The sequence below is a fragment of the Suricata suricatta genome, chromosome 8 (genome assembly GCF_006229205.1).
Source record: "Suricata suricatta isolate VVHF042 chromosome 8, meerkat_22Aug2017_6uvM2_HiC, whole genome shotgun sequence".
Classification (NCBI taxonomy): Eukaryota; Metazoa; Chordata; class Mammalia; order Carnivora; family Herpestidae; genus Suricata; species Suricata suricatta.
In genome coordinates this window covers 111,245,525-111,257,800 of record NC_043707.1, presented here as the reverse complement: position 1 = coordinate 111,257,800, position 12,276 = coordinate 111,245,525, and the positions used below count along the sequence as shown (strand labels likewise).

The 12,276-nt window shown below is 39.7% G+C and overlaps 1 protein-coding gene across 1 annotated transcript in view; it reads left to right on the top strand.

Annotated features, from left to right (window-relative positions):
• The first annotated feature begins 6,754 nt into the window (after window positions 1-6,754).
• ZFP69B (ZFP69 zinc finger protein B) overlaps window positions 6,755-12,276 on the top strand; it is a 19,667-nt gene continuing 14,145 nt past the window's right edge. The window contains exon 1 of the mRNA XM_029949517.1: window positions 6,755-7,726. The gene's annotated coding sequence lies outside the window, so the exon portion shown is untranslated. The remainder of the gene's footprint in view (window positions 7,727-12,276) is intronic.

The window sequence follows — 12,276 nt, the reverse complement described above, 5'->3', positions numbered from 1 at the left end:
AAATTTATAGAACTTCAAGGGGAAAGAGACAATCTACCATCAGTGCATAAAACAATATCCATCACGCCTTTTTTATTTTTTATTTTTTTAGAAACTGACAGTCTGATTCTAAAATTTATATGGAAATGCAAGGGACCTCAAAGAGCATGATGATTTTGGGAAAAGAACAAACATTTGGAGAGATTACACTACCAGATTTTAAGATTTATTCTGAAACTAGAGTAAGAGTGTGAAATTGGTACAGGACAGACAGATCAACACAATAGAATACAGAACCCAGAAACAGCCCCATGCACACTGATTTATGAATGAGGCAATGCAGAGTGGTGAAAGAAAAGTTCAAGTAAAGGATGCTGGGACATTAGATATACATACAGGAAAAACAGTGAAAGTTGACCCTCTATCTCACCCCATAACAAAAATGAATTCTAGAGGGACTGCACATCTAAATGTGAAGTGTAAAATGCTAAAGCTCCTAACAGGTCATATGAGAGAATATCAGATTTGTGGTAGAAAGAAAAAAAACTGAAAGAGGAGTTTAAAAAACACTAACCATAAAGAGATTTATACAGTTGACTAGAGGGGCACCTGGGTGGCTCAGTCGGTTAAGCATCCGGCTTCGGCTCAGGTCATGATCTCATGGTTCGTGGGTTTGAGCCCCGCGTTGGGCTCTGTGGTGACAGCTAGCTCAGAGCCTGGAGGCTGCTTCGGATTCTGTGTCTCTCTCTCTGACCCTCCCCTGCTTGCGCTGTCTCTGTCTGTCTCTCAAAAATAAATAAAAAATATTTTTAAAAATGTATACAGTTGACTAGATTAAAACTAAGAACTGTCTATCAAAAGATTCCATTATGACAGTGGAAAGGCTTGCTGCAGAACAAGAGAATATATTTGAACACATGATAAAGGGCTTGTGTCCAGAGTATATGAAGAACTCCTACAAAATAAGAAAGAGACAGACAAACTGGTAAGAACTAGGCAATGGAGACTTGATTGGCCACTTCAAGGGGATATCCAAATGACTGACAAATATATGAAGAGATGCTTAATCTCATTAGTAATTAGGAAAATACAAACCAGACCACAATGAGACATTACTAAACACCTACCAGAATGGCTAAAATGGATAAAGATAATCCAAGTGTTGATAAGAATGGGAGCAATGGGAACTCTCCTACACAACTGGTGGGAGTATAAATGGATACAACTACTCAAATGTCCATCAGCAGAAAAATGAATAAGCTGGGGTATGTTCGTACAATCGAATACTAAGCAGCAATGGAAATTATCGAAGTACAATTCTATATAACCACATAGAGGAAACTCACAAACTTAATATCGAACATGTTTTTCACTATTTCATTGGAAAGTATGCTGCAGACATAGTGATGCCTCACCCCTAAATATTTGAGCATACACCTCCTAGAAATGATATAGTCTCCTATCTAACCACAATGCCATTTTCATACCATTGTCAATTAATTCCGTATCACCTAAAATCCAGTCCATTTTCAACTTTTGCCCCTTATCCCAAGAATGTCCTTTGTTGCTTTTCTTTTTAAACCAAGATCCAGTCTAGGTTTATGTATTGCATTTGATTACTATGTCTACTTGATTTCTTTTAGTTTGCAGAAATGCCAACTCCCACCCCCCCCCATGACTTTTTGAAGCTCTCAAGCCAATTGGTAGAAAGTTCTACATTAAAAAAAAAAGGTTATTTATTTATTTTGAGAGAGACAGCACAGGTGAGAGGTAGAGAGAAAAAGGGAGAGAGAATCCCAAGCAGGCTCTGGGCTGTCAGCACAGAGCCTGACACAGGGCTCCATCCCACAAACTGTGAAATCATGACCTGAACTGAAATCAAGAGTTAGATGTTCAACCAAATGAGCCACCCAGGCACCCCAGAAATTCTACATTTTTTATCTGCCTGGAAACTGCAAATTAGGTCTAGAGGCCTGATTAAATTCAGGTTAAGTATGTTGGCAGGAGTATTTCATAGTTTATTTTGGGTACATTTTATTACACCAGGGAGCAAAAGATACCCAGAGGAAGGGGCTTATACAGTAGCTGGCAAAAATAAGATGTATTCATGTGAAAATATTGAGGGTGTTTAATCAAGAAGAGAAAGATATAGTTTACAGTATAGTGGCATATATTCATATGGATGCACTACAGATTTTAAATTTAATGTCCATCTAGCATCTGGGCATATTTTTAGTAGACAAAACTATACATAATATTGACCAATCCAGAAAAGCTGAGATGAAGGAATTTCTCTGTACAAAATGGAGAAAAGAATCCAAGATTCGAGGAATTCTGAAATGAATTACCAAATATGCCACCCCTTTCCCCAACCCGTCCCTGGAAGAACCCTGGAGACCTTCTCTTTACCAAAGGCGTGAGGCATCTTTTGTTGTAGAAGTAAGTACTAGAATTGTTAAAACATGATTTAGTAGGTGTTCCCTGTAGATCAAGAATGCTAGCAGTGTGCGCTTCCTATTTTTGGTGGAGTTGGGATATTCCAAATGAAGTCTTGAACAGTGACTCCCCTGCAATGTATAGTAATCAGAAAGGATACCAAGATCTTTGGAGGTGCTTAATTGAGGATAGAGTACCAAGTAAATAGCACGCTATAGTCCTATATGACTATATGGCTGAAATTTCTCCAGGTTTGGTGACAGAGGTCATCATGATAGAAATGTAGCCCTGCACTCTAGTTTACCTGCAGTAGAGCCTACTGAATAATGCGGAGGCCACGTATCCTTGAGGAGGAAGCTTAGTAAGAGCTCTGTAAGTGCATAATGTGTATCTCACTCCTGGCTTTCCCCATGGGGGCCCATTACCATTTGATCTGGGTAATGCACTGGGGAAACTATACAAACACTTGGGCAGTATTTGGGTACCAGCTATTAGCTATCACTAATTCCTGACTACCCAAAATGTCACTGTCCACAAGTTAGGGTGCGAGCATATGGGGCTCAGGTCATGGAGTTTTGACCCAAGTCAGCCTCACCACAGGCCTGGTGGAACCTTAAGCCCCTTCTGTAGTAGGTCCCCTAAGTTCCTGAGTTTCTAGTTGGAAAAGCTGTCTTTAGCAACTGATGGAATTTACACACTGTTTTGCTGGCCTGTGAAGTAAGAGCTGTTAAGAAATGAATGGAGGGGGCTCGGGTCAGTTAAGCATCTGACTTGGGCTCAGGTCATGATCTCCCAGTTCATGGGTTCGAGCCCGTGTCAGGTTATGTGCTGACAGCTCAGAGCCTGGACCTGTTTCAGATTCTGTGTCTCCCTCACTCTCTGCCCCTCCCATACTCGTGCTCTGTCTCAAAAATAAATAAACTATAAAATAATTAAAAAGGAAAAAAGAACTGAATGGAGAAGAGGAAGCTTTTCCAAGAGCTTCTCCCTACCAAAATACTGAGTCAGTAACAGTACAACATCCCTGGGGGAAGTGTGGAGATGAGTGCGACCAGAGAGACCTAACAGAGGCAGCAGTGATGATTCCTATCACATGCTCAGTTTAACTAATCAGTCTAGCTGGTGGGGCCGATGGGTGAGCTTGGGAGTGAACGACAGTAGATTACTATTAACCTAATCATATTAATAGATCCAAACTGAGTCTACCCATTTCAGCTGCTATTCCAGAAGTCACTTCCTTATTGAATAAAATCAGGATAGTGCCTGACACCTGATAGACATCTATTGTCATGATAATTTGGGAGAGGGTATCTGTCCCTCTTTGTATATTTTTTATAAGCAAAAGTATCAGAGGGAGTTTGCCTCTACCTTATCAACAGCAATATGAGTTTACCATCCCATCTGGAGAATATGCCAGGTCTCTGCCATAATTTAGTCTATAGAGGCTTTGACTCCATCACTATGGTAGACTATATTTTCCAGAGATGGCCACACCAGTGCATATCCCATTCCACGTGTTTATGTTATAAGGTGATATTGGAATTCTTCTATTGAAACATGGGGTTATTTTCTCTCCCTTTGAATGAGTAGACCTTTATAACCGCCTTGACCAATAGAATACAGCAAATATGACCCCGTATAACTTCTGAGGCTAGGTTACAAAAGAGTAGTATGACTTACCACTCCTCACCCCACTCAGGACTCTTTTCCTTCAAACCTAGCCACCATGTTTGGTAATGAATAAACCTTTAGATGATTCCAGCTCTTTGCCTTTGAGTTTCTCTGTTAGGACCCCAACGTCACAGAGCAAAGACAAACTGCTTTCACTGTATGCCCTGTCTAATTCCTGATTCATGGAAACTATGAGAGATAGTAAATTCTTCTTGCCATTTTAAGCAGGAAGTAATAGGCATTCTTTAATAGAATCCAATATACAGGGAATCCAGTTACATCAATGAATTATTTGAGGCATGTTGGGATAACCCTTTTATTTTATTATTTTTTAAGTTTATTTTTGAGAGAGAGAGAGAGAGAGAGAGAGAGAGAGTGCGAGCATGAGTGGGGGAGGGGCACAGAGAGAGGGAGACACAGAATCTGAAGTGGGCTCCAGGCTCTGAGCAGTCAGCACAGAGCCCGATGCAGGGCTCAACCTTGTGAATGGCAAGATTATGACCTCAGCCAATGTTGGATGCTTAACCAACTGAGCCACCCAGGTGTCCCAGGGATAACCCTTTTAAAGTCCTGAACTCTCTATCCTCTATATCAAGAGAAGTACAGTACTTGGTAAGTCTCTTTAGATTTGTAAAGCACATATATTATAGTTGGGTGCATTAGCCCAGCCAATTGTACTGACTTGAAAAGTGGTCTGCTTCAAGTAGAGCCCAGAATACAAGAGGTTTCTTCTAGTCCGGGCTATAGGCAGCTCTGCCCTTAGCCCTTATGATTCCATACATCAGCAGCAGGTCAGGATTCCGCATGGGGACTCTTACAATCCCAATTAAAGAACCACTAAGGTGGTTCAAAAACTATAGTTTTTGAAGCTATGCCCTCTTTGGCAAGTAACTATTTTCCTACCTGGCTGTGATGGGGACCGAATCCTAGATCATGAGACTGTAGGGGCCATGAACGGAGTGGTGGTCTGCTTGGGTCATATCCTTGGGGAACTCTCAATGTCAATATACTTAGATCTTTTTGTCATAGGCCAATTGGAGTCACTGGAGAAATCTTTTATCACATGAGTTGCCCAAGAAGTATGGACCTGGCTGGAAACATTCTGAAAAGAAGGTTCAGAGTCTCAAGTTCAATGTGTACATTTTCATGTATTCTTACCCTTTCCTCTTCCATTGCTTCCACTGTGCCTGGTGTCCTTCAGTTCAGAGCCTTCTCTGTTTTATCCTCTCCTGAGATTCTTCCACTTTCCTGCAGAGAGGTAAAAGGACAGTCACATAACTAGATAGTGGGGGCGTGAGGGGGGTGCTGGAAATCTAACTGCTTCTGCACTTGATTTGCCATCAATATTCTTTTTCTTTTTTCACTTCCCATTTTCAGAGGTTCCCCAGGCAACCAATTTTTTATTATTTTTTTTTTTTTGCTTTTTGCTTTTTGGGATTCTGCAATGTATATTGGATTGCTCCTTGGCTTTCTCCACTGCTTGCGTAGGATCCAGCCTTTTCAGAACTCATAAGTCTGTCATCATTCATCCATAGCCAGGGGTGACTGTGACTTTGAAAGACAATTCTAATTGTATTTATCTTTTTAACTGTTTAATTGAAGTGCATCCTACATACAGGAAAGTGTGCAAATTATAAATGTATAGCTTGGTGAATTATCTATGTATCTATTTTTAATTTGTATGTGAAGACTTATAACTGGTGCATTAAATATAGAGTTTCAAGGTTAATATTGCTTGGGATGAGGTAACATAGTCTGGTAGGGCATGACAACTCACCTTACAAGGACTGTATAACTTACAGGATCATTGTTCATGCCTTCAGTGACTCAGCTGGGGCTTCTCCAAAGCAGACTCTGAAACAAGGATTGATGTGCGATTAGTTTATTTGGGGAACACAGGAAATACCTGGAGGGAAGTGGGAGAAATAATACAGGCAAAGGAAGGTAGCCAGTAAAGTGCATACTCTTAAGCCAGTTACCACTGTAGGAGAGGAGCTCAGTCTCGCTGAAAGTCTGGGCCACTGCAAAATACAAACTTCAGAATGACGCCACCTAGTGGTGAGAAGACTGGCCATGCTCTTACCAACTGCCAAGAGTCCTGGGTGGTTGTGGTGGTGGGGGGTAGTCAGTGTTAGTTCCTGGACAATTGAAGCAGCCAGCCTCAGGCGCAGAAGTGCAGACACTGGCAGCTGACGTCCGCGGGAGCACACTGGAAGTCTGAAGGACACGTATCGGACACAAACAGCATTAGCTCCTGTAACTACATTTTCCATCATAAATGCTTGGAAGCATGGAAGACATAGACGATTCTGAGTGCCAGCATGGATTTCTTCTGCATTCTCTTCAACATTCTCCTGCTGGAAGTTGACAATAATTTGCTATAAAAAGCGTGTAGAAAGCTATAGAATTGTCAATCAGAAATGAGCCTGACTCACTATTAATGTTACTTTCCTTGTGATCCTATCATGAATCTGGGGTTAAAAAAGGTATTTCTTTTTTTTTTTATTTTTTAATTTTTTAAACACATATTTTTGAAAGACAGAGAGACAGAGCATGAGCAGGGGAGGGGCAAAGAAAGAGGGAGACACAGAATCCCAAGCAGGCTCCAGGCTCTGAGCTATCAGCACAGAGCCTGATGCAGGGTTCGAACTCACAAACCGTGAGATTATGACCTGAGCCAAAGTAGGCTGTTTAACCAACTGAGCCACCGAGGCACCCCTAAAAAAAGGTATTTCTAAGAGATAAGACTGAAAATTGGAATGAAAATATGAAGTTATGGTGTCTCGAAGAAAACATACTGATAATGCATGAGGAGAACCCGGGGATGAACATTTATGACAAATACCTAATGAATCTGTTAAGGCTGTCAGTTATATGAGAGTGGTCACTGAATTCTCCCTTTTCTCAGTTCCGTGAAGAGATGGGCGATGATTTCAAACAGCTTCTGTTTCATTTTAGAAGTTCACTGGCTTTTCTGCAGAAGAATCCCCATTTGTCTCATCGGGATAATGAAATGACTTCATCTTTCTGGAACACATACACTTTTGTGAGAGCACGTGCCTGACAGGCATTGGCTCAACATCTATTTATCACTTGGTGAAAATGTGTTAAGGAAACCTAACTCAAAATTGGAGCTGGGAGGCCAGGAGGGGAGGGCTCTCACTTGAGCACCACTAGTCCCAGCTTGCATAGTCCAGCAGGAAGGAGGGAGCTGTCGAGGCCGGGCAGCAGCAGGCAGCCCTTGCTTGCAGCCCTTGAGAGGCCCCCACCGCTTCCGCCTCCTGCAGGCCAGCGAGAAGCTGCCACCGCTAGAACTCTCATTTCCCTCCAATGACCTTTTGTTCACAACAACCCCTCCCAGCTCCCTTCTTTCCTCTATAAAAAGATGCTCTCTCCTCCGTTCTTTGGACTCGGCTGTGGTTCGCCACAGTTTGCTTGTCCTGAATTGCAATTTCTCTGCTATTCCCAAGTAAACTCACTTTTGCCGGCTGAATTACTTATTTTTTTCTTTTCAAAACGTTGACAATTTAAAACGATCTAAATTCAGTCCTGCAAGGGAAGACTGTTTTCCACTTGAGAGATCAAGGGCATTAAATTCAAGTTGTGTAACTAGAGTTGGGGGGCATACCTCTTTAAAATGGTGAGTAGGAAACTTTTCTTTGGATGATATCGTTACTAACTGATCTGAACTGCTCCCTGGGTCTGTATTTTGAAGATTATGAAGAGACATGGGAAAGACTTGAGGGAGTGTCTTCGTAAGGGTTTTCTGAATCTAATGGCAGAAATGAATAGTTGAGGAACACTTCCCCCCCCACATCTTTGTTGACGTAAGCAAATAACCTGGCCTGTTTCAAAGAACAAGTTCTAGATACCATATTAGATGTCTTATTGAAATCATAGTTTATTAAACAAAAATTTCTAATAATTTTGGTGAGTTTCTAGCTCCATCAGAGAATACAGCTAAGTATCTTGCCCTTATATGCTATGCATGGGTTTCCAGTGCTGGCTCCTTTCCAAACTGAAAAATGGAAACTTCTTACTAATATAGAAGCTCAAATTTTCTTTTTTTTTTAAGTAAGGAACATCAACCTAAATATATCTCCCCTTTTAAATTGAAAAACAATTCTATTCTTTGCGTTAAGAGACTTATTTTCAGATGTGTTCTTTAAAAGCTGATGGGATTTATCATCACTTATTTTAAATTGTTTTATTTAAAAATTTAATTTCTTGGATTTAATATTTTTATCATATTTTGTGGCACTGCTGCTTTCCTATTTACAGTAGACAAATTTGTTCTCTTTTTTAATACATTTGTTGAAATAAAAAAGGGATCAGGCTCAGTGGGTAGAGTATCTGATTCTTGATCCTAAATCATGTGTTCAAGCTCCATGTTGGGCATGGAGCCTACTTAAAAAAAAACTTTTTTAAGAGATTTGAGAGTTTCTATATGATACAGCCAACATCATTTGACATAAGTCCCCAGTTCAAGTTCAGTATTATGAGTTACTAGCCCGCTCTTAGATCATGTTATATTCCTTTTGTTTCATTTGTACAATATATGTATTTTTCTCTATATTCAGATAATCCTCACTAACATGTATGCGTTCATATACATATATATTTGTGTGTGTGTGTGTGTGTGGGTATGGGATAATTATTAGGCCAAAACATATGAAATTGCCTTTTTGTATGTTAAAACTGATTATATATCAGGAGGTTCATATGGTTTCATCAAATACTGTCTCATTTAAAAACATTTCATGGAAATCCTGCCACGTGATGTATAGCTCTAATTAATTCTTGTCGAGGGCCTTGGTGTGTGGGTGTATCATCACCGATTCCGCCATTTCTGTAGTTGTGAGCATTTTCTTCCCTATTTTCTGCCCCTAGAAATGGTTCTACATTTGTCCTTTGTAACAGCGCTTTTGCTTTCAAGGGACAGATCCTCGGGAGTGGGAATGCTTTGTCAAAAGAAGTCTAGGGACACCTGGGTGGCTCAGTCGCTTAACCATCTGACTTCAGCTCAGGTCATGATCTCACGGTTCATGAGTTTGAGCCCAGCATGGAGCTCTCTGCTGTCAGCGCAGGGCCTGCTTCATAGCCTCTGTTCCCCTCGCTTTTTGCCCCTCCCCCTGCTCGTGCTCTCGCTCGCTCGCTCTCAAAAATAAATAAACATTTAAGCAAAAGAAGTCTATATGTTTTAATTTTAGCCCTTGCTTTCCAAAGGGCTGGTGCACACTTCTGTTAGCAGTGTATGTGAATATTCTCTCCCTGCATTCCCACTTGCAGTAGCTGTTAGAGTTCTTAATTTTGACCAATTTGGGTAGAAAGTGGTATCTCGTTATTACCTTCAACTTGTATGTTTGGTCATTTTTACTATGCTTGTGATTTGGAATTTTCTGTGGATCATCCAATTATATCCTTTGCCCATTGTCCTATTAGGTTACTCCCCCCTCCCCCCCTTTGCTTCCACCTGTTTTAGTGGCTGAAGCTAACCGGAAATCAGTAGGTGAGATATTGTCATCAACTGTGATCGCCCAGGCATCAGTTATGTGCGTTGCTGGTACTACATGTGTTGAGTTTGAATACTGTTTTAAATGTCTTCAGTTATCAAGTGATTTGGCATTACAGCGAAAACACTATCATGTTCACAAAGGCATAGAAACATAGCAGCATCAGATGTGATAAAAATCCGTGTCTAAAAATAGTCTAAAGAGCTCTATCATTAAGTATAAAAAAAATTCAGAGGTATAATTTAATTACAGATTTTTTCTGTATTAGTGGCACATACATAATGATGTATTTTAACATAAATGGTGTTTTGGAGTCAATCAAATACATGTTTTGTCCTTCGTCTGCATTACAAGTATATTTTGTGTCATATTGACTTTGTTTCAGGCATCTTTTACTTACAAAGGTTTTTGATTTTTATATAGTCTAGCATGTTGATTACATTCCCAGACTTGGTTAAAAGCATTTCTCTCGGAGCACCTGGGTGGCTCAGTCCGTTACGCGTCTGACCGGCTCAGGTCATCATCTCATGGTTCGTGGGTTTGAGCCCTTATCAGGCTCTGTGCTGAATGTTTGCTCAGAGCCTGGAGCCTGCTTCGGATTCTGTGTCTCCTTCTCTCTCTGCCCCTCCTCCGCTCACACTCTGTCTCACTCTGTCTCTCAAAAATAAATAAATGTAAAAAAAATTTTAAAGCATTTCTCTCACCGTTAGAAATATTATATATATATGTAGTATCTTAGATTTTCTTCCAAGATTTTTTTTTCTTGCAAGATTTTTGTTCTGTTTGTTCATGTTAAGGGTTTAATGCAACTGAAGTTACTTCTTAATATGGTTTAAAGAAAGAGATCCATTTTTATTTTCTTTCAGATTGCGAAATACTTAAATTCTATAAGTTTTATTCAATAAACTACCATATTTGTCATTTAATAAAAAAACACAGAATCTATTTTTGGATTCTCTAGTCTGTTACGTTGTTTTCTTTGTCCTTTCTCACCAGTATTGTAATTACAGAGCTATAATGACTTTTCAGTACCTTGTAGTATCTGGAAGGCACGTCCTCCATTATTGTTCTTTTCCTATTTTTTTGGTCTCTTCTTGGACCTTATTCTTGCATATGAACCTTAAGGTCTTTTTATCTAGTTCAGAAATCAAAGGGAGACCCGGTTGGGGTCTAAAAAGGAACTGCAATGAAGTTCTGTATTATTTGACAGTTATGATATCAAATCTTCCTCAAGTATAATATGCTTTTACATTCATTTAAATCTTGTCTTATGAAAGCTTTTAACAATTTTTGTTTTTACTTTTTTTCATCTATATTTCATTCTAGATGCTCATTTCTGGAGCAAGAAAGATATTTATTTTTGTATGTATTTCTGATGAGGCAAGTCCCTCACATGAAAAGCCTTCTATTAATTTTAATAGTTTTTATTTGAGACTTGGGTTTTTCTAGATGGTCCATCATATTATGAGCAAAAGGATATATACAGCTCTCACTGTTCTTTTCCAATATTTTTGCTAGTTTCCTTATGTTATTGTATTTGATAAATCCTCCAAGACAATGTTAAAAAAAACTAATGTGCTGGCAAGTTTCTGATTTTAATTGATGGTTTTAGTGTTGCATCATTTAGAATACTATTTTCTGTAGTCTTTTGTAAATAGTCTTTGGTATATTCAAGTAGTTTCCTTCTATTCCCATTTTATTTTGAGTTTTCAGTAATTAATTAAAACAATACTTGACATGGGGTGCCTGGGTGGCTCAGTCAGTTAAGTGTCCAACTTCGGCTCAGGTCATGATCTCACAGTTTGTGGGCTCGAGCCCCGCATCAGGCTCTGTGCTGACAGCCCAGAGCCTGGAACTTGTCTTCAGATTCTGTGTCTCCCTCTCTCTCTGACCCTCCCCTCCTCACACTTGCTCTCTCTCTCTCTCAAAATAAATAAAAACATTAAAAAAAAAAAACAATACTTGACAAAGAGTAAGTTCTCTATGACTACTTGTTCAACAAATAAAGGTATATTAATGACTGCTGAAGGTTTTTAATGCCCTTTTCAGTGACTATTGACAGGATCATATAGTTTACCTCTTGGCATTATGGATTGTATTAATATATTTCCTGGTTGAAATATATTGAAACACCATAGAAAACTTTGCTTGGTCATGTATATTATGTCTTTAATGCATTGCTGGTTCTACCTGCTAACATTTTATTTAGAATATTTGAAATAAAGTCATAAATTTATCTATGTATTTTTTGTACTTAAAAAAATCATGTTTTAGCATTAAAGTTTTTTGTCATTAAATGAATCAGGGAATACACATCTTTTTTCTTAGTCTGGAATACTCCTTTGTTGAGAAGTGCTCCCTACTCATGGGGGTGAGAACCAGAACCCAGGTCTACTGGACATGCCTGCCCACCTGGTCACAGCTCACTGATCAAATGATCTTGCCAAGATCTAGAATTTTGAATTGAGCAACCGACACTGGGAGTTGCTACAACTGAACCATATTAAGGGAGGTGGCTTCAAGGCTTCTCTCTGGGCACTTTAGTTTGCAGTGGTCAGAGCTGGTTCCTAAACTTCCACAGACTGGGATAATCACTTCTTCCTTGGATTCCCAGAGACACTCCAGAATCTTCCCAATAGTTATCACCACTGCCACCACCACCACCACCACCACCACC